The following is a 27,416-nucleotide window of genomic DNA, read 5'->3' on the forward strand; positions in this document are numbered from 1 at the left end:
GATGATCAACCCCTCAACATCAACTCGCAAGTTGGAAGGACACAATATTTGAAGTTACACCCCTTACCACCAAGGTATCATCATGGTTGGACAAGAGGTATCACACCCTTGCTTACTAAAATCAATACTTTCACCTCTAAATGGCACCTTATGTGGTTGGCATGATGCCTAAACAAAGTTATGTGGCTAGAACATATGTAGAACACTTTTAAAACCCAAGTGTAAAGAATAATAAAATTTAAGTGATCCTACATGTTTATTTTCCACAAATTCTTGAATCTATGCACACATTTTTTGGTTTTCTTGGTATTTTTTTAAAATGTTGCACCATTTTATTGAATTATAGCCAAGATTGAGTACAATCTTGCTAGATATGGAGTGTTAGATTCAAATTGGTGAGAATAGGAGTGTTATACTATGGTTTGAGAAAATTTTTGGAGAAAAAGAGAGAAGGAAAAAGTTTTTTTCCCCACTTTTAGGGTTGTCTTTCATTTTTTTAAAAATGGTGAAAAGTGAGTGTCCTTCTTCTTCCCCTTTTTCCCCCTTTTAATCTTTCATGGAGACCTTGAAAGTATGCTCTTTACTACACATTATACTAATAAAATGAAGCCATGGATCATTCTCTTCAAGAGACAAGTATGCTCTTTACTACATATTATACCACTTTTCTTCCACCAATAAATGAAGCCATGGATCATTCTCTTCAAGAGCTAAACAAGGAGCTTCTTTCGGCCATGGAAGGAAGGTAATTTTGCACCGTTACGCCACCCATGTGTGGGGCCATGTTGAGATGCATATGAAGAGTTAGCTACTTGCTTAAATCACTTCTACATGATATGGAAACTTCTTATCTTCATGTAAGCTTCATGTTGATACCTTCAATGCTTCATTTGAGAATAATTTTGGTGATTTAGGTTTTCCTTCGAAATTAGAGTTTCTCATGCTTATATAAGTAACACCCTAACCATCTTCTAAATGCTCTTCTCTTCTTATATATGCTACCTATGCTTCGTTTTTCAAAGGAATTAGGATTTTTGAGTTTTTGGGTGTTAGTTCTCTTCCTCAAGCTTCCTCTACCCTCCCATACCATTTTTATGGCAGAATGTTCATGATTTTATGGTTTCTTGAGAGGAAAAGGGTTTAGGAAATTCTCCAAGATTAGGGTTTTTAGTGAAATTTCTCAATAAATTCAATCCATAATCCTCTTTCCCATGGTCTCTTCTATTCTACCATATGTTTCTTGATCTATTTGGCCAAAGAAAAAGGGTTTTATGAGAAAATAGGGTTTAGGAATCCTCATAAACCAAGGATTTTCTACATTTCCTTGCCTTATGTTTACATTGCCTTGGAACTCTACATGCCATTAATCATGCTCACATGCTTTACAAGGTTTATTAGTAAGAAACTATGAGTAATATCAAAAATATGAGATATTTTGGGTATCCAAAAATGAGTAAATGCTCACATAAGATGAAGAGTTGAAATGTACAAGGTTTATTAGTAAAAAACTATGAGCAATATTAAAAATATGGGATATTTTCGGTATCCAAAAATATTCATAATCTGAATATTCTCTCTCTAGAATATTTTCTCTCTCTAGGCTAAAACAGTTAGAAATAAGATCTTTTATATTTCTGAAGAGGGATTTGATTACACAGGAAGATACTGGACTTCTTGAGAGGCTGGGGAGGAATCTTACATGTTTGTTTTCCACAAATTCTTGAATCTATGCACACATTTTTTGGTTTTCTTGGTATTTTTTTAAAATGTTGCACCATTTTATTGAATTATAGCCAAGATTGAGTACAATCTTGCTAGATATGGAGTGTTAGATTCAAATTGGTGAGAATAGGAGTGTTATACTATGGTTTGAGAAAATTTTTGGAGAAAAAGGGAGAAGGAAAAAGTTTTTTTCCCCACTTTTAGGGTTGTCTTTCATTTTTTTAAAAATGGTGAAAAGTGAGTGTCCTTCTTCTTCCCCTTTTTCCCCCTTTTAATCTTTCATGGAGACCTTGAAAGTATGCTCTTTACTACACATTATACTAATAAAATGAAGCCATGGATCATTCTCTTCAAGAGACAAGTATGCTCTTTACTACATATTATACCACTTTTCTTCCACCAATAAATGAAGCCATGGATCATTCTCTTCAAGAGCTAAACAAGGAGCTTCTTTCGGCCATGGAAGGAAGGTAATTTTGCACCGTTATGCCACCCATGTGTGGGGCCATGTTGAGATGCATATGAAGAGTTAGCTACTTGCTTAAATCACTTCTACATGATATGGAAACTTCTTATCTTCATGTAAGCTTCATGTTGATACCTTCAATGCTTCATTTGAGAATAATTTTGGTGATTTAGGTTTTCCTTCGAAATTAGAGTTTCTCATACTTATATAAGTAACACCCTAACCATCTTCTAAATGCTCTTCTCTTCTTATATATGCTACCTATGCTTCGTTTTTCAAAGGAATTAGGATTTTTGAGTTTTTGGGTGTTAGTTCTCTTCCTCAAGCTTCCTCTACTTTCCCATACCATTTTTATGGCAGAATGTTCATGATTTTATGGTTTCTTGAGAGGAAAAGGGTTTAGGAAATTCTCCAAGATTAGGGTTTTTAGTGAAATTTCTCAATAAATTCAATCCATAATCCTCTTTCCCATGGTCTCTTCTATTCTACCATATGTTTCTTGATCTATTTGGCCAAAGAAAAAGGGTTTTATGAGAAAATAGGGTTTAGGAATCCTCATAAACCAAGGATTTTCTACATTTCCTTGCCTTATGTTTACATTGCCTTGGAACTCTACATGCCATTAATCATGCTCACATGCTTTACAAGGTTTATTAGTAAGAAACTATGAGTAATATCAAAAATATGAGATATTTTGGGTATCCAAAAATGAGTAAATGCTCACATAAGATGAAGAGTTGAAATGTACAAGGTTTATTAGTAAAAAACTATGAGCAATATTAAAAATATGGGATATTTTGGGTATCCAAAAATATTCATAATCTGAATATTCTCTCTCTAGAATATTTTCTCTCTCTAGGCTAAAACAGTTAGAAATAAGATCTTTTATATTTCTGAAGAGGGATTTGATTACACAGGAAGATACTGGACTTCTTGAGAGGCTGGGGAGGAATCTTATAGTATGTGCGCAGGGCTACTGGTGGCTGAGCTCCGGGGATCAATTCTATCACATGATCTACTTCCCGAATTGGAGGCATTTCAGTTAGCTCTGCTGGGAATAGATCATCAAATTCATTTAACCATCCTGGTTCTTTAGCCTTAAGCTTTGAGTCTACTAGGTTCATTTCGACAACATAAATTTGCTGCTTCTTTCTAAGTCCTTTCAGCAACTTAGAAGCTTTTACTAACTGAAGGTCTGGGGATCCGGAAACTCCAGTTCCTTGAACTTTGTTCCCGTGAAGGTCATGGAGGGAAATGGTTCCATTGTTTAAGAGAAACATTATGAAAAACTTGATTTTATCCATTAATCGTTCATCTAGGATAAAGAATGGTTGGATTTGCTAAAGAAGAGAGGGGAATGCCTTTTTTTAATGAGGCATAACATCATTTACAATTTAGAGAAGACAAAAATCATAAAAACCATAAAAATGAATAAAAAAGAGAAGAATCTCCAACTTACGAAGGAATTTGAGAGCTTTCCTTTGGCTTGATGGTTTGAGGGTAACTCTTGTTTGAAACAAGAGTGGCCACAAGTCTTTAGAAGAGGGAAGGTCAAAAACTAATGAATTATGAGTAAATTCACAGTTTTCTGGCTCTAGGGAGAAGCAGGGTAAGAGTGCAAAAACACTATTGAGTTTCAACAAAGGGGAAGGCTTCTATTTATAGGAAAAAGTGAGCTTCTAACCAAGCCAACTGTGAGATCCCTGTCCCCACCATGCGACGGATTCGGAGTACTAGTAGCGGAAGTAGCACATCATGCGTGGGTAGGGGTCTCACACTCGGGGCCTCGCCCACGGATATCCGGACAAGAGACTAATCCGTCGGTTTGTCCAAAACCGAAACCGGAAAAACTTCCTTTACCCGGAAAGTATGGCGATTCCACCAGGATAACTCTTTACTCTAACGTAGTCAAGATCATTACGGATCAACTGATCTGACTGCACCTTTAACGGTACTTGGTCAAATCAAGAGGCACAGCCGTTGATTCCTATCCATAGAACAATTTCTATCCGGGATTTACTTCATCTATCGTAATAATAGAAATTAAATCTCGATTTACGGATCCATCAGTCCAGCCTAACCCCATCCGATCCCATGGGTTAGCCAACCGCCCAACCACTGTAGTGATGGGATCCAATTTGGAATTTGGTTAGGTTTTGTCCCGGGTACCAAGGAAAAGAGTTTCAAGGCCCCCTAGCTGGAAGTTCATGCAAACATAAAACTAGCCACACCACTTACACACCCAATATGAAATTGCCTTTTTCTTAGCATCGGCTAACTTTAAAACAATCCTTTAATGAAACCATAGTACCACTGATCACAATCTTCCAATTTATCCGGTTGATTCATATTTTCCCATCATTCCTCCATCAGAGTATCTATGGCATCATTGGCAACTAGAACGCTCACCACCTGTCCACACAGGGGCCTTTTCAATAGTTCCTAGCCCATAATACTCGGCAATATAATCACTTATAAAAATCAAGATGGACTCTCGTTGAAGATCAGCAAGATCAACCAACAGATCCATATAAAGAGCCATGGACTCATCCATTGAAGACCAGCAAGGTCAATCAACCAGATCCATGCCCGGTTTCACAAAACAACTCTTACTCCTTGTTCCAATATCTTCCTCGACGCACGCGTGGGTATCCTGGGTGACCCAGAGCCCGAGCACCGTATGGTCAGCACCCTCTAGGATCCTTCGCAGGTGACCTAGCGCTTCACTCATAGGCCGCTTCCTTGGTCCCTCATCCACCGTACCGGAAGCTCACCATTTTAATCGAACCGAGGCTGGTCAAGACCTCGGCTGACCTTACTACGCGAGACGTCCTCCATTGACTCTCCGTCAGCAGTTGCAACTTTATCAGTTAGGCTCCACGACCTTAATCACAAGACGGTCAAAATGCTTTCCCAGCATTCTTGACATAAAACAGCCATTTACAAACAACATTTACAACAGTTTACAAATACAGTTTCTATATTAACTCTCATTTTTTCACATTATCCCTCATTAATCCACATTACTTATTCCACATTCCATTTATATATGTACTCATCCAATCACATCATTTTCCATCTCTTCACTTCAAATTCCTTCACATCACATATCATATATTCACATCCATATCCACATCCACATCCATTTATATATGTACTCATCTAATCACATCATTTTCCATCTCTTCACTTCAGATTCCTTTACATCACATATCATATATTCACATCTATACATCCACATCTACATCCACATTCACATACATCCACATCCACATTTCCATACATCTACATCCACATTCACATACATCCACATCCATATTCCCATTCACATCTATACATCCACATCCACATTCCCATTCACATCTATACATCCAAATCTACATCCACATACATACATACATCCACATCCACATCCACATTCCCATTCACATCTATACATCCACATCTACATCCACAGACATACATACATCCACATCCACATCCACATCCACATTCCCATTCACATCTATACATCCACATCTACATCCACATACATACATACATCCACATCCACATTCCACATTCACATCTATACATCCACATCTACATCCACATTCACATACATCCACATCCACATTCCCATTCACATCTATACATCCACATTCACATCTATGCATATACATCCTCATGCATACATCCACATTCACATTCACATCTATACATCCACATCTACATCCACATTCACATCTATGCATATACATCTTCATGCATACATCTACATCCACATTCACATCTATGCATCTACATCCATATTCACATCTATGCATATACATCTTCATGCATACATCTACATCCACATTCACATCTATGCATCTACATCCATATTCACATCTATGCATATACATCTCCATGCATACATCCATTTTCACATTCATACATCCACACTCCCATCTCCACATCCACACATCCACATACATACATCCATTTCCACATTCCCATTCATATAACCCCATATGCCTTCACATCTAATCTTTTACATCACATCCATTCTCGCCCTATCACAACCCTTATCCTATCACATACACTTCTTACCTCATCCCATACACATCTTAATTCATCTTATCACCTCCTAACTTATTTCATAAGCATCTTATCACCTCTTATCACATCTTATACACTTCTTATCACATCCTATCACCTCTCATTTCTATTTATAGAATACAAGAGAATTCTTATATTTGATATAAGATTTCTTTACACATTTATTTATGCATAAATTCCATTTAAGGAGATTAATACTTTCGAAGTAAAAATCAATCTTTTATGCATCTTCCTATGCATAAATTCATTTTAAATGAAAATGACACTTTTGAATTAAAATTCAATCTTTCATGCATCTTCCTATGCATGAATTCAATTTAGATGAGAATGACACTTTTGAATCAATCTTCTATGCATCTTCCTATGCATAAATTCAATTTGGTAGAAATTACACTTTTAGAATAAAAGAATTTCTCTTATGCATCTAAGTTATGCATAAAATCCCTTTATGATGAAAATCACACTTTTAGTATAAAAAGAATATCTTTTATGCATACTTCTATGCATGAAATCCAAATATGATAAAAGTAACACTTTTATAATAAAATAATCAACTCTTATGCATACTTCTATGCATGAAATTCAATTGTGATATAAGTAACACTTTTATAATAAAATAATCAACTTTTATGCATACCTCTATGCATGAAATCCAATATGATAAAAGTAACACTTTTGATATAAAAATTTTCCTTTATGCATACTTCTATGCATGAAAATTAAAAATGATAAAAGTAACACTTTTGATATAAAAAATTTTCCTTTATGCATACTTCTATGCATGAAAATTAAAAATGATAAAAGTAACACTTTTGATATAAAAAATTTTCCTTTATGCATACTTCTATGCATGAAAATTAAAAATGATAAAAGTAACACTTTTGATATAAAAAATTTTCCTTTATGCATACTTCTATGCATGAAAATTAAAAATGATAAAAGTAACACTTTTAATATAAAAAAATTATCCTTTATGCATACTTCTATGCATGAAAATTAAAATGATGCATAATATAAAAATCAATTTCTCTATGATTACAATGAATATCTTTCAATTAATCTAGGATGACAATTCCTAGAATATGGTAGGAAGTCCTCTTTTTATGCTTTGAATGAAATTATTTTATGCATAATTTTTATAAAAATTTTGCCATAGCTCCGCTGCTATGACTGATAAATCTCAATTTTTCTAAGGGATAAAGCTTATCATTAAGGAAATAATTAAAATGATCTCTAATTGGATCATTAATCCATAATAGATTGAATCATCAATATACATAAACTAAAAGCATAGAAAAAAGCCATTAATTTGGCCTCAAGCATAGCTTAATCTTGGGTTAAGGAAAAGCTTTATGAAAAGCTTGATTTGGATTGAGAATGGGTCATGAGTATGACCATTTCTTGAGTGAGAGAGAGAAATTACATAAAAACCATTAGAATTTAAACATAAATGGAAATTAACTTCAATAGCATTTATTAAATTATGTAACTCTTCACTACTATTCACCAATTAACTTCAATAGCATTTAAAAAACCATACCAATTAAGCTTCTCAAGCTTGAGAGGGGTTGAGAAGAGAGAAACATTGAGAAATTATAGAAAAGATCAATATTCACTAATTACCTTACAAATTGCTTGATTCTTTGTTCACGGTAGAGGCCCCCAACCAATCAATTGGTTAAGTATGTTGATGGAGCCACTAATTGGAATTGAAGAAAGAGGGAAGCTCCAAAAACTAGTGAATTATTAAATGAATTCACAGTTCTTGGCTTAGGTGGAGTAGAGTAACGATGCATAAACACTATCTATTTTTCAACAAGGGGGAGGCTTCTATTTATAGGAAAAATTGAGCTCCTAACCAAACAAACTGATTCTAGAATTTTCTAAATCAGTTTGGTCAATATTTGACCATGTTTAGGTCGGTTAAGCTAACTTTTTGGAACTAGACTTGAATGAGGAGAGAGGAGAGATGAAATATCTCAATTTTTATGAGTTTAAAACTCATTCAAGCATGTGAAATATGCACTTCCTTTAAAGAACTCCCCTTCCTTACATATGTGTCATAATGGAATCATTTTAATATTGCTCATAGTTTTTTACTAATAAACCTTGTACATTTTCAACTCTTCATCTTATGTGAAATATGCACCTCCTTTAAAGAACTCCCCTTCCTTACATATGTGTCATAATGGAATCATTTTAATATTGCTCATAGTTTTTTTTTACTAATAAACCTTGTACATTTTCAACTCTTCATCTTATGTGAAATATGCACCTCCTTTAAAGAACTCCCCTTCCTTACATATGTGTCATAATGGAATCATTTTAATATTGCTCATAGTTTTTTACTAATAAACCTTGTACATTTTCAACTCTTCATCTTATGTGAGCATTTACTCATTTTTGGATACCCAAAATATCTCATATTTTTAATATTGCTCATAGTTTTTTACTAATAAACCTTGTACATTTTCAACTCTTCATCTTATGTGAGCATTTACTCATTTTTGGGTATCTTCTTTTACAAATTGGATTTATCTCCTCCCTACACATGGATTGATGCTATTGGCCCATAGGAACCTTAATTGGACCATAATCCAAAAATTTCTGAAAATCTAGACCCTTAGACTAAGGTTCTTTATACCTATTTCCAATTAATTCCAATTGCACATTGGAAAATTCTTTTTGAATTTCTGTTTCAGGGGAACTCATCTGAATTATAAGAGATATTTTTCTATCCAAAAATATTCAAAATCTGAATATTCTCTCTCTAGAATAATTTTTCTCTCTCTAGGCTAAAATAGTTAGCAACAAGGTCTTTATATTTCTGAAGAGGGTTGATTACAGGGGAAGATACTAGACATCAAAAAGGGTTGGGGGAGGAATCTTACATTCTATCCTACTTAAAAAACGCGAGATGTCCTCATCTCGCAAACTGGGATAATTTCGCAAGATGCAGGAATTATGAGACTTAGAGAAAAATTTAAATCAGGATTAACCACCAAGAAAAGTCTCAAAGAGAGCAAGATTCAAGATAAGAACAAGATTTAAACTTTATTCATTCTCGGAACTTATACAGTAAAGATAGAAGAACTCTTTACACTTCCATAAGCCCGTCCATCATATGATCACAAAAGCAGCACTCACAAGCTGCGCATGTATAAGGTAACTCATCTATGGGAATAATTCTGTTGGTTATTGCTGCACCTATCTCAGTGGTATGAGGTGATCTAACAAAAGGACCTCTGAGAGGTAAGCCAAAAACGGGGTAAAGGCATATCTTCTCATGAGGAAGAAAACACGCCAGTAAGAAGACCCGCTCAGAAAACCCAAGATGTCTTGATCTCATGACGCAGTAGTATCGGGGACCCAAACCCAAGGCTTCGATAACCATGGCCAAGCGGACATTGTTACGAAAGTGCTGCTGACCCCAGGGTGTTACCCTAGTTATGTCTTGATAGGTCCGCCATTTGGTCTGAGCTACAGAAGTTCCCAAGTGAGGGAAAAGTGAGCGCTCATACTGTTCTATAAAGTCCTTCTTCACAGACTCACTTGCGTCTTGAAGGTGAGGAATCATTATGGATAAATCTAATTCCTGTTGCCAAGCCATGAAGGAGATTAAGAAGAAGGGAGATCGATGGAAGTAAGATTACTGTGAACGACAAGTAAAAGTTACGACTTATATAAAGGAAGGAGCTAGCGTAACCTAGAAGCCAACGGTAACTTGCCACTGAAGTTTTACCGTCTTTCCATGATTTGGGTTTGGCACATTTTTCTATAGAAGGCATTAAGAACTTTGAGATGAGGAGATAAAAGAAGCTTGTAGGCTAAGTCACCTACTTTCATTGAATTCAGATAAGGTTCACAATATCTGGGGGATAACTTCTTATACTCCCCAAGAGATAAAGAACTTCTTTTTGGGCCGTACTCGAATGAAAACCAAAACGTTGGTATCCAAAACACCAATTTTCACTTCTGAACTCATTGTTCTGAATCTTTAAAACAGCGTGACTCTTGAGAAGTATTCTAGGGAAAGGGTCTCCCTTTAAAAAAAAAAAATAGAATCTTTCTTTTATTTTTGAGAGGGAATAATTATAAGATCAAAAAGGGAGATTCTTACTCCTGTATACCTCGAAGGCTGGGGAGGAATCTTACATTCTACCCCACTTAAAAAAGTGCGAGATGTCCTCATCTCGCCAAGTAGAGGACAACTCTTTTTCTTAAGATCCAATTTATTCTAGGGTTCCTTATATTCTGGTCAACCCAACAGAATACGGGGATAATTATCCCTTATATAGAACTCATCATTAAATAACAATTCATTTCAGATCATATCATTCATATCTTTAACACGATAATGGTCCATCAGATCGAAATTTTTTCTTTCTGAACATTCCTCCACGGGAATTTCAGTCAAGCAAGTTTCCAATTTGTCATCCCTTAACTTGATATACCGAGTCAAGTGTTAACAGTAGCACTTTGACAGCACAATCCACTAATCTCATAGTGATTTGCTGAAATCATTATCATCATTTATCATTACAGGGACTCGTCCCATTCATCCTCATTGTGGTTTTGCTCAGGTTATTATATTTCAACTAAATTTCAGAAATCATCATTTTTCAATCAGAATCCAAATCAATTTCATCAGTTCCCAAACAGAATTAAAAATCATATCAACCACATTCGAATTCATCATCTAGATAGCATTAACGCTTATAATTTCAAGTCTTAGATTTACTCGTATATACTGTCTGTAAAGAGCTGCAGTATACTCTCGGTATATATGGGTAGTCAAGGCCCTTGGAATTTTAAGGTAAATACCATCATGTCTAGGCCTCAAGCAAGTCAGGATTCTATATAATTACGGTACTTCCATTTGAAGACCCAATTACTAATTTATGAATTTTCAGATTGAATATCAATTTGTATGAATTATATCACACAATTACAACCTTTTTGATTCTTGATAAATTTTTGATATATTTGGCTTCTCGATTGATCCTTATTAACCAAAAAGCTCTGATACCAACTGTGAGATCCCTGTCCCCACCATGCGACGGATTCGGAGTACTAGCAGCGGAAGTAGCACATCATGCGTGGGTAGGGGTCTCACACTCGGGGCCTCGCCCACGGATATCCGGACAAGAGACTAATCCGTCGGTTTGTCCAAAACCGAAACCGGAAAAACTTCCTTTACCCGGAAAGTATGGCGATTCCACCAGGATAACTCTTTACTCTAACGTAGTCAAGATCATTACGGATCAACTGATCTGACTGCACCTTTAACGGTACTTGGTCAAATCAAGGAAGAAACTTGCACTTGGATCATTGGGATCAACGCTTTTTTCCCCATCAAGAGGCACAGCCGTTGATTCCTATCCATAGAACAATTTCTATCCGGGATTTACTTCATCTATCGTAATAATAGAAATTAAATCTCAATTTACGGATCCATCAGTCCAGCCTAACCCCATCCGATCCCATGGGTTAGCCAACCGCCCAACCACTGTAGTGATGGGATCCAATTTGGAATTTGGTTAGGTTTTGTCCCGGGTACCAAGGAAAAGAGTTTCAAGGCCCCCTAGCTGGAAGTTCATGCAAACATAAAACTAGCCACACCACTTACACACCCAATATGAAATTGCCTTTTTCTTAGCATCGGCTAACTTTAAAACAATCCTTTAATGAAACCATAGTACCACTGATCACAATCTTCCAATTTATCCGGTTGATTCATATTTTCCCATCATTCCTCCATCAGAGTATCTATGGCATCATTGGCAACTAGAACGCTCACCACCTGTCCACACAGGGGCCTTTTCAATAGTTCCTAGCCCATAATACTCGGCAATATAATCACTTATAAAAATCAAGATGGACTCTCGTTGAAGATCAGCAAGATCAACCAACAGATCCATATAAAGAGCCATGGACTCATCCATTGAAGACCAGCAAGGTCAATCAACCAGATCCATGCCCGGTTTCACAAAACAACTCTTACTCCTTGTTCCAATATCTTCCTCGACGCACGCGTGGGTATCCTGGGCGACCCAGAGCCCGAGCACCGTATGGTCAGCACCCTCTAGGATCCTTCGCAGGTGACCTAGCGCTTCACTCATAGGCCGCTTCCTTGGTCCCTCATCCACCGTACCGGAAGCTCACCATTTTAATCGAACCGAGGCTGGTCAAGACCTCGGCCGACCTTGCTACGCGAGACGTCCTCCATTGACTCTCCGTCAGCAGTTGCAACTTTATCAGTTAGGCTCCACGACCTTAATCACAAGACGGTCAAAATGCTTTCCCAGCATTCTTGACATAAAACAGCCATTTACAAACAGCATTTACAACAGTTTACAAATACAGTTTCTATATTAACTCTCATTTTTTCACATTATCCCTCATTAATCCACATTACTTATTCCACATTCCATTTATATATGTACTCATCCAATCACATCATTTTCCATCTCTTCACTTCAGATTCCTTCACATCACATATCATATATTCACATCCATATCCACATCCACATCCATTTATATATGTACTCATCTAATCACATCATTTTCCATCTCTTCACTTCAGATTCCTTTACATCATATATCATATATTCACATCTATACATCCACATCTACATCCACATTCACATACATCCACATCCACATTTCCATACATCTACATCTACATCCACATTCACATACATCCACATCCATATTCCCATTCACATCTATACATCCACATCCACATTCCCATTCACATCTATACATCCAAATCTACATCCACATACATACATACATCCACATCCACATCCACATTCCCATTCACATCTATACATCCACATCTACATCCACATACATACATACATCCACATCCACATCCACATCCACATTCCCATTCACATCTATACATCCACATCTACATCCACATACATACATACATCCACATCCACATTCCACATTCACATCTATACATCCACATCTACATCCACATTCACATACATCCACATCCACATTCCCATTCACATCTATACATCCACATTCACATCTATGCATATACATCCTCATGCATACATCCACATTCACATTCACATCTATACATCCACATCTACATCCACATTCACATCTATGCATGTGAGATCCCTGTTCCCCACCGATCAATGGATTCGGGGTACTAGCAGCGGAAGTAGCACATCATGCGTGGGTAGGGGTCTCACACTCGGGGCCTCGCCCACGGATATCCGGACAAGAGACTAATCCGTCGGTTTGTTCAAAACCGAAACTGGAAAAACTTCCTTTACTCGGAAAGCATGGGCGATTCCACCAGGATAACTCTTTACTCTAACGTAGTCAAGATCATTACGGATCAACTGATCTGACTGCACCTTTAACGGTACTTGGTCAATTCAAGGTAGAAACTTGCACTTGGATCATTGGGATCAACGCTTTTTTCCCCATCAAGAGGCACAGCCGTTGATTCCTATCCATAGAACAATTTCTATCCGGGATTTACTTTATCTATTGTAAAAACAAAGTTGAGTCTCGATTTATGGATCCATCAGTCCAGCCTAACCCCATCCGATCCCATGGGTTAGCCAACCGCCCAACCACTGTAGTGATGGGATCCAATTTGGAATTTGGTTAGGTTTTGTCCCGGGTACCAAGGAAAAGAGTTCCAAGGCCCCCTAGCCGGAATTTCATGCAAACATAAAACTAGCCACACCACTTACACACCCAATATGAAAATTGCCTTTTTCTTAGCATCAGCTAACTTTAAAACAATCCTTTAATGAAACCATAGTACCACTGATCACAATCTCCAATTTATCCAGTTGATTCATAATTTCCCATCATTCCTTCATCAGAGTATCTATGGCATCATTGGCAACTAGAACGCTCACCACCTGTCCACACAGAGGCCGTTTCCATAGTTCCTAGCCCATAATACTCGGCAATATAATCACTTATCAAGATGGACTCTCGTTGAAGATCAGCAAGATCAACCAACAGATCCATATAAAAGAGCCATGGACTCATCCGTTGAGGACCAGCAAGGTCAGTCAACCAGATCCATGCCCGGTTTCACAAAACAACTCTTACTCCTTGTTCCAATATCTTCCTCGATGCACGCGTGGGTATCCTAGGCGACCCAGAGCCCGAGCACCGTATGGTCAGCACCCTCTAGGATCCTTCGCAGGTGACCTAGCGCTTCACTCATAGGCCGCTTCCTTGGTCCCTCATCCACCGTACCGGAAGCTCACCATTTTAATCGAACCGAGGCTGGTCAAGACCTCGGCCGACCTTGCTACGCGAGACGTCCTCCATTGACTCTCCGTCAGCAGTTGCAACTTTATTAGTTAGGTCTCCACGACCTTAATCACAAGACGGTCAAAATGCTTTCCCAGCATTCTTGACATAAAACAGCCATTTACAAATAGCATTTACAAACAGTTTACAAATACAATTTCTATATTAACTCTAATTTTTCCACATTATCCCTCATATAATCCACATTACTTATTCCTCATTCCATTTATATGTGTACTCATCCAATCACATCATTTTCCATCTCTTCACTTCAGATTCCTTCACATCACATATCATATATTCACATCCATACATCCACATCCACATCCACATTCACATCCATACATCCACATCTACATGCTTACCTCCATTTTCACATCCTCATTTATACATCCACATCCCATATCCACATTCATACATACACATCCATATCCACATCCATACATCCACATCCACATGCATACATCCACTATCACGTCCTCATTCATACATCCACATCCACATGCATACATCCACTATCACGTCCTCATTCATACATCCATATCCACATACATACATACATCCACATCCACATTCCCATTCACATCTATACATCCACATCTACATCCACATGCATACATCCACTATCACGTCCTCATTCATACATCCACATCCTCATGCATACATCCACTATCACGTCCTCATTCATACATCCATATCCACATACATACATACATCCACATCCACATTCCCATTCACATCTATACATCCACATCTACATCCATATACATACATACATCCACATCCACATTCCACATTCACATCTATACATCCACATCTACATCCACATTCACATATATCCACATCCACATTCCCATTCACATCTATACATACACATCTACATCCACATACATACATACATCCACATCCACGTTCCACATTCACATCTATACAACCACATCTACATCCACATTCACATACATCCACATTCACATACATCCACATCTACATTCACATTCACATCTATATCCACATCTATATTCCCATTCACATCTATACATCCACATCTACATCCACATACATACATACATCCATATCCACATTCCACATTCACTTCTATACAACCACGTCTACATCCACATTCACATCTATGCATATACATCTTCATGCATACATCCATTTTCACATGCATACATCCACACTCCCATCTCCACATCCACACATCCACATACATACATCCATTTTCACATTCCCATTCATATAACCCCATATGCCTTCATATCTAATCTTTTATATCACCTCCATTCTCACCCTATCACAACCCATATACATCTTATCTCATCTCATACACTTCTTATCTCATCCCATACACATCTTATCACATCTTAACTCATCTTATATGCATCTTATCATATCTTATCACTTCCCATATCTTTTATGCATACTTCTATGCATGAAATTCAATTATGCTAAAAGTAACACTTTTATAATAAAATAATCATCTCTTATGCATACCTCTATGCATGAAATTCAATTATGCTAAAAGTAACACTTTTATAATAAAATAATCATCTCTTATGCATACCTCTATGCATGAAATTCAATTATGCTAAAAGTAACACTTTTATAATAAAATAATCATCTCTTATGCATACCTCTATGCATGAAATTCAATTATGCTAAAAGTAACACTTTTATAATAAAATATTCATCTCTTATGCATACCTCTATGCATGAATTTTAATTATTGTAAAAGTAACACTTTTGATATAAAAATTTATCCATTATGCATACTTCTATGCAAGTAAATAAAAATGATAAAAGTAACACTTTTGATATAAAAATTTATCCATTATGCATACTTCTATGCAAGTAAATAAAAATGATAAAAGTAACACTTTTGATATAAAAAATTATCCATTATGCATACTTCTATGCATGTAAATAAAAATGATAAAAGTAACACTTTTGATATAAAAATTTACCCATTATGCATACTTCTATGCAAGTAAATAAAAATGATAAAAGTAACACTTTTAATATAAAAACTTATTCTTTATGCATAATATAAAAATTCAATTTCTCTATGATTATAATGAAATTCTTTCAATTAGTCTAGGATGATAATTCCTAGAATATGGTAGGAAGTCCTCTTTTTATGCTTTGAATGAAATTATTTTATGCATAATTTTTATAAAAATTTTGCCATAGCTCCGCTGCTATGACTGATAAATCTCAATTTTTCTAAGGGATAAAGCTTATCATTAAGAAAATAATTAAAATGATCTCTAATTGGATCATTAATCCATAATGGATTGAATCATCAATATGCATAAACTAAAAGCATAGAAAAAAAAACCATTAATTTGGCCTCAAGCATAGCTTAATCTTGGATTAAGGAAAAGCTTTATGAAAAGCTTCTTTTGGATTGAGAATGGGTCATGAGTATGACCATTTCTTGAGTGAGAGAGAGAGAAATTACATAAAAACCATTAAAATTTAAACATAAATGAAAATTAACTTCAATAGCATTTATTAAATTATGTAACTCTTCACTACTATTCACCAATTAACTTCAATAGCATTTAAAAACCATACCAATTAAGCTTCTCAAGCTTGAGAGGGGTTGAGAAGAGAGAAACATTGAGAAATTATAGAAAAGAGCAATATTCACTAATTACCTTACAAGTTGCTTGATTCTTTGTTCACGGTAGAGGCCCCCAACCAATCAATTGGTTAAGTATGTTGATGGAGCCACTAATGGGGATTGAAGAAAGAGGGAAGCTCCAAAAACTAGTGAATTATTAAATGAATTCACAGTTCTTGGCTTAGGTGGAGTAGAGTAACGATGCATAAACACTATATATTTTTCAACAAGGGTGAGGCTTCTATTTATAGGAAAAATTGAGCTCCTAACCAAACAAACTGATTCTAGAATTTTCTAAATCAGTTTGGTCAATATTTGACCATTTTTAGGTCAGTTAAGCTAACTTTTTGGAACTAGACTTGAATGAGGAGAGAGGAGAGATGAAATATCTCAATTTTTATGAGTTTAAAACTCATTCAAGCATGTGAAATATGCACCTCCTTTAAAGAACTCCCCTTCCTTACATATGTCATATTTTTAATATTGCTCATAGTTTTTTACTAATAAACCTTGTACATTTTCAACTCTTCATCTTATGTGGAATATGCACCTCCTTTAAAGAACTCCCCTTCCTTACATATGTCATACTTTTAATATTGCTCATAATTTTTTATTAATAAACCTTGTACATTTTCAACTCTTCATCTTATGTGAAATATGCACCTCCTTTAAAGAACTCCTCTTCCTTACATATGTCATACTTTTAATATTGCTCATAATTTTTTACTAATAAACCTTGTACATTTTCAACTCTTCATCTTATGTGAAATATGCACCTCCTTTAAAGAACTCCTCTTCCTTACATATGTCATACTTTTAATATTGCTCATAGTTTTTTTACTAATAAACCTTGTACATTTTCAACTCTTCACCTCATGTGAGCATTTACTCATTTTTGGGTATTTTCTTTTTACAAGTTGGATTTATCTCCTCCCTACACATGGATTGATGCTATTGGTCCATAAGAACCTTAATTGGACCATAGTCTAAAGATTTCTGAAAATCTAGACCCTTAGGCTAAGGTTCTTTATAGCTATTTTCAATTAATTCCAATTGCACATTGGAAAATTCTTTTTGAATTTCTGTTTCAGGGGAACTCATCTGAATTAGAAGAGATATTTTTCTATCCAAAAATATTCAAAATCTGAATATTCTCTCTCTAGAATATTTTTCTCTCTCTAGGCTAAAACAGATAGAAACAAGGTCTTTATATTTCTGAAGAGGGATTGATTACAGGGAAAGATACTAGACATAAAAAAGGGAGTGGGGGAGGAATCTTACATTCTACCCCACTTAAAAAAATGCGAGATGTCCTCATCTCGCAAACTGGGATAATTTCGCAAGATGCACGAATATGAGACTTAGAGAAAAATTTTAATCAAGATTAACCACCAAGATAAGTCTTAAAGAGAGCAAGATTCAAAATACGAACAAGATTTAAACTTTATTTATTCTCGGAACTTATACAGTAAAGATAGAGGAACTCTTTACACTTCCATAAGCCCGTCCATCATATGGTCACAAAAGCAGTCCTCACAAGCTGCACAAGTATAAGGTAACTCATCTATGGGAATGATTCTGTGGGTTATTGCTGCGCCTATCTCAGTGGTATGAGGTGTTCTAAGAAAAGGACCTCTGAGAGGCAAGCCAAAAACGGGGTAAAGGCATATCTTCTCATGAGGAAGAAAACACGCCAGTAAGAAGACCCGCTCAGAAAACCCAGGATGCCTTGATCTCATGACGCAGTAGTATCGGGGACCCAAACCCAAAGCTTCAATAACGATGGCCAAGCGGACATTGTTACGAAAGTGCTGCTGACCCCAGGGTGTTACCCTAGTTATGTCTTGATAGGTCCGCCATTTTGTCTGCGCTACAGAAGTTCCCAAGTGAGGGAAAAGTGAGCGCTCATACTGCTCTATAAAATCTTTCTTCACAGACTCCCTTGCGTCTTGAAGGTGAGAAATCATCATGGATAAAACTAATTCTTGTTGCCAAGCCATGAAGGAGATTAAGAAAGAAAGGAGATCGATGGAAGTAAGATTACTGTGAACGACAAGTAAAAGTTACGACTTATATAAAGGAAGGAGCTAGCGTAACTTAGAAGCCAACGGTAACTTGCCACTGAAGTTTTACCGTCTTTCCATGATTTGGGTTTGGCACATTTTTCTATAGAAGGCATTCAAACTTTGAGATGAGGAGATAAAAGAAGCTCGTAAGCTAAATCACCTACTTTCTTTGGTCCACAATATCTGGGAGATAACTTCTTCCCAAGAGATAAAGAACTTCTTTTGGGCCGTACTCGAATGAAGACCAAAACCTTGATATCCAAAACATCGATTCTCCTTCTGAACTCATTGTTCTGAATCTTAAAACAGGTGGGACTCTTGAGAAGTATTCAGGAAAAAGGTTCTTCCTTTTTTAAACAGAATCTTTCTTTTATTTTAGAGAGAGAATAATTATAAGATCAAAAAGGGAGATTCTTACTCCTGTATACCTCTAAGGCTGGGGGAGAATCTTACATTCTACCCCACTTGAAAAGTGCGAGATGTCCTCATCTCGCAAGGTAGAGGACAACTCTTTTTCTTAAGATCCAATTTATTCTGGGGTTCCTTATATTCTGGTCAACCCAACAGAATACGGGGATAATTATCCCTTATATAGAACTCATCATTAAATAACAATTCATTCAGATCATATCATTCATATCTTTAACACGATAATGGTCCATTAGTCTGAAAATTTTCCTTCTGAACATTCCTCCACAGGAATTTTAGTTAAGCAAGTTCTCAATTTGTCATCCCTTAACTTAATCTACCGTCTCAAGTGTTAACAGTAGCAATCTGACAGCACAATCCACTAATCTCATAGTGATTTGCTGAAATCATTATCATCATTCCAGTTATGAATATCATCACTGGGACTCGTCCCATTCATCCTCATTGTGGTTTCGCTCAGCTTATTACATTTCAACTAAATTTCGAAAATCGTCATTTTTCAATCAGAATCCAATTCAATTCATCAATTCTCAAACAGAATTAAAAATCATATCAACCACATTCGAAATCATCATCTGGATAGCATTAACGCTTATAATTTCAAGTCTTAGATTTACTCGTATATACTATCGGTAAAGAGCTGCAGTTATACCCTCGGTATATACGGATAGTCATGATACTCGAAACTATAAGGTAAATACCATCATGTCTAGGTCTCAAGCAAGTCAGGGTTCCATACAATTGCGGTACTTCCAATTGAAGACCCAATTACTAATTTACGAATTTCAATTTGAATTAACAATTTGTATGGATTATATCAAACAATTACAACCTTTTTGTGCGTCTTGATAAACTTTTGACATAATTTGCTCCTCAGTTGATCTTATTGGAGATCTATGACTTAAGTCTGATAAATAGATTTTTCTTTATCCGATCGTCCGTAAAAAAAAACATTTGTATATTTATATACAAGTTGCAATAATTACATAGAGTGGTTCGGCTCCAAAATTCAAAATCTCTTCGAGAGACGTATAAGACGACGGTACTGGGCCATAGTCATACCCTGTTACATAAGTTCTCTAACTGCGAAGGAAATTATTATTTTCTCCTTAGGGATAAATCGACTAAGGAGTCTATAAATTTGACATGAAAGTCTGAAATTTCGAGGTGTCGAATGATATAGAATGACACCACGCACCATTTTCAGCTTTAACAGGATCATAGTCAATGAGAGATTCTGCCACAGCATTGTACGGCGGTTGCAATGAGCGTGGACATATTGCCCTGCAACCCACTTATGTTGTATTCTCTCCACTGGGGTAGGAAAATATAAATCCTTGAAATGGCGTGCAAGTCTTACTCGGCTTGTTTGAGTTGAAGCGGAAGAGATGAGATGCTCGAAGGCAAATGCAATCATATCTTGAGACTGGGTGAGGTCGGGAATACCAGATAAATGTGGAACTTCCATCTATAAAAACAATTTCTTTGATTAAAATTTCTTCATTAAAGAAGCTTACGGGATGAAAATACATTATGAAAATGCTGTTTCTGAATTCTTATTACCAATTTCAGATAAGAATTTAATTATCTTTATTAGCTTTTAAAAGCGGCTCTGATACCAACTGTGAGATCCCTGTTCCCCACCGATCAATGGATTCGGGGTACTAGCAGCGGAAGTAGCACATCATGCGTGGGTAGGGGTCTCACACTCGGGGCCTCGCCCACGGATATCCGGACAAGAGACTAATCCGTCGGTTTGTTCAAAACCGAAACTGGAAAAACTTCCTTTACTCGGAAAGCATGGGCGATTCCACCAGGATAACTCTTTACTCTAACGTAGTCAAGATCATTACGGATCAACTGATCTGACTGCACCTTTAACGGTACTTGGTCAATTCAAGGTAGAAACTTGCACTTGGATCATTGGGATCAACGCTTTTTTCCCCATCAAGAGGCACAGCCGTTGATTCCTATCCATAGAACAATTTCTATCCGGGATTTACTTTATCTATTGTAAAAACAAAGTTGAGTCTCGATTTATGGATCCATCAGTCCAGCCTAACCCCATCCGATCCCATGGGTTAGCCAACCGCCCAACCACTGTAGTGATGGGATCCAATTTGGAATTTGGTTAGGTTTTGTCCCGGGTACCAAGGAAAAGAGTTCCAAGGCCCCCTAGCCGGAATTTCATGCAAACATAAAACTAGCCACACCACTTACACACCCAATATGAAAATTGCCTTTTTCTTAGCATCAGCTAACTTTAAAACAATCCTTTAATGAAACCATAGTACCACTGATCACAATCTCCAATTTATCCAGTTGATTCATAATTTCCCATCATTCCTTCATCAGAGTATCTATGGCATCATTGGCAACTAGAACGCTCACCACCTGTCCACACAGAGGCCGTTTCCATAGTTCCTAGCCCATAATACTCGGCAATATAATCACTTATCAAGATGGACTCTCGTTGAAGATCAGCAAGATCAACCAACAGATCCATATAAAAGAGCCATGGACTCATCCGTTGAGGACCAGCAAGGTCAGTCAACCAGATCCATGCCCGGTTTCACAAAACAACTCTTACTCCTTGTTCCAATATCTTCCTCGATGCACGCGTGGGTATCCTAGGCGACCCAGAGCCCGAGCACCGTATGGTCAGCACCCTCTAGGATCCTTCGCAGGTGACCTAGCGCTTCACTCATAGGCCGCTTCCTTGGTCCCTCATCCACCGTACCGGAAGCTCACCATTTTAATCGAACCGAGGCTGGTCAAGACCTCGGCCGACCTTGCTACGCGAGACGTCCTCCATTGACTCTCCGTCAGCAGTTGCAACTTTATTAGTTAGGTCTCCACGACCTTAATCACAAGACGGTCAAAATGCTTTCCCAGCATTCTTGACATAAAACAGCCATTTACAAATAGCATTTACAAACAGTTTACAAATACAATTTCTATATTAACTCTAATTTTTCCACATTATCCCTCATATAATCCACATTACTTATTCCTCATTCCATTTATATGTGTACTCATCCAATCACATCATTTTCCATCTCTTCACTTCAGATTCCTTCACATCACATATCATATATTCACATCCATACATCCACATCCACATCCACATTCACATCCATACATCCACATCTACATGCTTACCTCCATTTTCACATCCTCATTTATACATCCACATCCCATATCCACATTCATACATACACATCCATATCCACATCCATACATCCACATCCACATGCATACATCCACTATCACGTCCTCATTCATACATCCACATCCACATGCATACATCCACTATCACGTCCTCATTCATACATCCATATCCACATACATACATACATCCACATCCACATTCCCATTCACATCTATACATCCACATCTACATCCACATGCATACATCCACTATCACGTCCTCATTCATACATCCACATCCTCATGCATACATCCACTATCACGTCCTCATTCATACATCCATATCCACATACATACATACATCCACATCCACATTCCCATTCACATCTATACATCCACATCTACATCCATATACATACATACATCCACATCCACATTCCACATTCACATCTATACATCCACATCTACATCCACATTCACATATATCCACATCCACATTCCCATTCACATCTATACATACACATCTACATCCACATACATACATACATCCACATCCACGTTCCACATTCACATCTATACAACCACATCTACATCCACATTCACATACATCCACATTCACATACATCCACATCTACATTCACATTCACATCTATATCCACATCTATATTCCCATTCACATCTATACATCCACATCTACATCCACATACATACATACATCCATATCCACATTCCACATTCACTTCTATACAACCACGTCTACATCCACATTCACATCTATGCATATACATCTTCATGCATACATCCATTTTCACATGCATACATCCACACTCCCATCTCCACATCCACACATCCACATACATACATCCATTTTCACATTCCCATTCATATAACCCCATATGCCTTCATATCTAATCTTTTATATCACCTCCATTCTCACCCTATCACAACCCATATACATCTTATCTCATCTCATACACTTCTTATCTCATCCCATACACATCTTATCACATCTTAACTCATCTTATATGCATCTTATCATATCTTATCACTTCCCATATCTTTTATGCATACTTCTATGCATGAAATTCAATTATGCTAAAAGTAACACTTTTATAATAAAATAATCATCTCTTATGCATACCTCTATGCATGAAATTCAATTATGCTAAAAGTAACACTTTTATAATAAAATAATCATCTCTTATGCATACCTCTATGCATGAAATTCAATTATGCTAAAAGTAACACTTTTATAATAAAATAATCATCTCTTATGCATACCTCTATGCATGAAATTCAATTATGCTAAAAGTAACACTTTTATAATAAAATATTCATCTCTTATGCATACCTCTATGCATGAATTTTAATTATTGTAAAAGTAACACTTTTGATATAAAAATTTATCCATTATGCATACTTCTATGCAAGTAAATAAAAATGATAAAAGTAACACTTTTGATATAAAAATTTATCCATTATGCATACTTCTATGCAAGTAAATAAAAATGATAAAAGTAACACTTTTGATATAAAAAATTATCCATTATGCATACTTCTATGCATGTAAATAAAAATGATAAAAGTAACACTTTTGATATAAAAATTTACCCATTATGCATACTTCTATGCAAGTAAATAAAAATGATAAAAGTAACACTTTTAATATAAAAACTTATTCTTTATGCATAATATAAAAATTCAATTTCTCTATGATTATAATGAAATTCTTTCAATTAGTCTAGGATGATAATTCCTAGAATATGGTAGGAAGTCCTCTTTTTATGCTTTGAATGAAATTATTTTATGCATAATTTTTATAAAAATTTTGCCATAGCTCCGCTGCTATGACTGATAAATCTCAATTTTTCTAAGGGATAAAGCTTATCATTAAGAAAATAATTAAAATGATCTCTAATTGGATCATTAATCCATAATGGATTGAATCATCAATATGCATAAACTAAAAGCATAGAAAAAAAAACCATTAATTTGGCCTCAAGCATAGCTTAATCTTGGATTAAGGAAAAGCTTTATGAAAAGCTTCTTTTGGATTGAGAATGGGTCATGAGTATGACCATTTCTTGAGTGAGAGAGAGAGAAATTACATAAAAACCATTAAAATTTAAACATAAATGAAAATTAACTTCAATAGCATTTATTAAATTATGTAACTCTTCACTACTATTCACCAATTAACTTCAATAGCATTTAAAAACCATACCAATTAAGCTTCTCAAGCTTGAGAGGGGTTGAGAAGAGACAAACATTGAGAAATTATAGAAAAGAGCAATATTCACTAATTACCTTACAAGTTGCTTGATTCTTTGTTCACGGTAGAGGCCCCCAACCAATCAATTGGTTAAGTATGTTGATGGAGCCACTAATGGGGATTGAAGAAAGAGGGAAGCTCCAAAAACTAGTGAATTATTAAATGAATTCACAGTTCTTGGCTTAGGTGGAGTAGAGTAACGATGCATAAACACTATATATTTTTCAACAAGGGTGAGGCTTCTATTTATAGGAAAAATTGAGCTCCTAACCAAACAAACTGATTCTAGAATTTTCTAAATCAGTTTGGTCAATATTTGACCATTTTTAGGTCAGTTAAGCTAACTTTTTGGAACTAGACTTGAATGAGGAGAGAGGAGAGATGAAATATCTCAATTTTTATGAGTTTAAAACTCATTCAAGCATGTGAAATATGCACCTCCTTTAAAGAACTCCCCTTCCTTACATATGTCATATTTTTAATATTGCTCATAGTTTTTTACTAATAAACCTTGTACATTTTCAACTCTTCATCTTATGTGGAATATGCACCTCCTTTAAAGAACTCCCCTTCCTTACATATGTCATACTTTTAATATTGCTCATAATTTTTTATTAATAAACCTTGTACATTTTCAACTCTTCATCTTATGTGAAATATGCACCTCCTTTAAAGAACTCCTCTTCCTTACATATGTCATACTTTTAATATTGCTCATAATTTTTTACTAATAAACCTTGTACATTTTCAACTCTTCATCTTATGTGAAATATGCACCTCCTTTAAAGAACTCCTCTTCCTTACATATGTCATACTTTTAATATTGCTCATAGTTTTTTTACTAATAAACCTTGTACATTTTCAACTCTTCACCTCATGTGAGCATTTACTCATTTTTGGGTATTTTCTTTTTACAAGTTGGATTTATCTCCTCCCTACACATGGATTGATGCTATTGGTCCATAAGAACCTTAATTGGACCATAGTCTAAAGATTTCTGAAAATCTAGACCCTTAGGCTAAGGTTCTTTATAGCTATTTTCAATTAATTCCAATTGCACATTGGAAAATTCTTTTTGAATTTCTGTTTCAGGGGAACTCATCTGAATTAGAAGAGATATTTTTCTATCCAAAAATATTCAAAATCTGAATATTCTCTCTCTAGAATATTTTTCTCTCTCTAGGCTAAAACAGATAGAAACAAGGTCTTTATATTTCTGAAGAGGGATTGATTACAGGGAAAGATACTAGACATAAAAAAGGGAGTGGGGGAGGAATCTTACAATGCATATACATCTTCATGCATACATCTACATCCACATTCACATCTATGCATCTACATCCATATTCACATCTATGCATATACATCTTCATGCATACATCTACATCCACATTCACATCTATGCATCTACATCCATATTCACATCTATGCATATACATCTCCATGCATACATCCATTTTCACATTCATACATCCACACTCCCATCTCCACATCCACACATCCACATACATACATCCATTTCCACATTCCCATTCATATAACCCCATATGCCTTCACATCTAATCTTTTACATCACATCCATTCTCGCCCTATCACAACCCTTATCCTATCACATACACTTCTTACCTCATCCCATACACATCTTAATTCATCTTATCACCTCCTAACTTATTTCATAAGCATCTTATCACCTCTTATCACATCTTATACACTTCTTATCACATCCTATCACCTCTCATTTCTATTTATAGAATACAAGAGAATTCTTATATTTGATATAAGATTTCTTTACACATTTATTTATGCATAAATTCCATTTAAGGAGATTAATACTTTCGAAGTAAAAATCAATCTTTTATGCATCTTCCTATGCATAAATTCATTTTAAATGAAAATGACACTTTTGAATTAAAATTCAATCTTTCATGCATCTTCCTATGCATGAATTCAATTTAGATGAGAATGACACTTTTGAATCAATCTTTTATGCATCTTCCTATGCATAAATTCAATTTGGTAGAAATTACACTTTTAGAATAAAAGAATTTCTCTTATGCATCTAAGTTATGCATAAAATCCCTTTATGATGAAAATCACACTTTTAGTATAAAAAGAATATCTTTTATGCATACTTCTATGCATGAAATCCAAATATGATAAAAGTAACACTTTTATAATAAAATAATCAACTCTTATGCATACTTCTATGCATGAAATTCAATTGTGATATAAGTAACACTTTTATAATAAAATAATCAACTTTTATGCATACCTCTATGCATGAAATCCAATATGATAAAA

The sequence above is a fragment of the Cibotium barometz genome, chromosome 55, assembly GCF_041138505.1.
Source record: "Cibotium barometz isolate CiBa-2024 chromosome 55, ASM4113850v1, whole genome shotgun sequence".
Taxonomy (NCBI): Eukaryota; Viridiplantae; Streptophyta; class Polypodiopsida; order Cyatheales; family Cibotiaceae; genus Cibotium; species Cibotium barometz.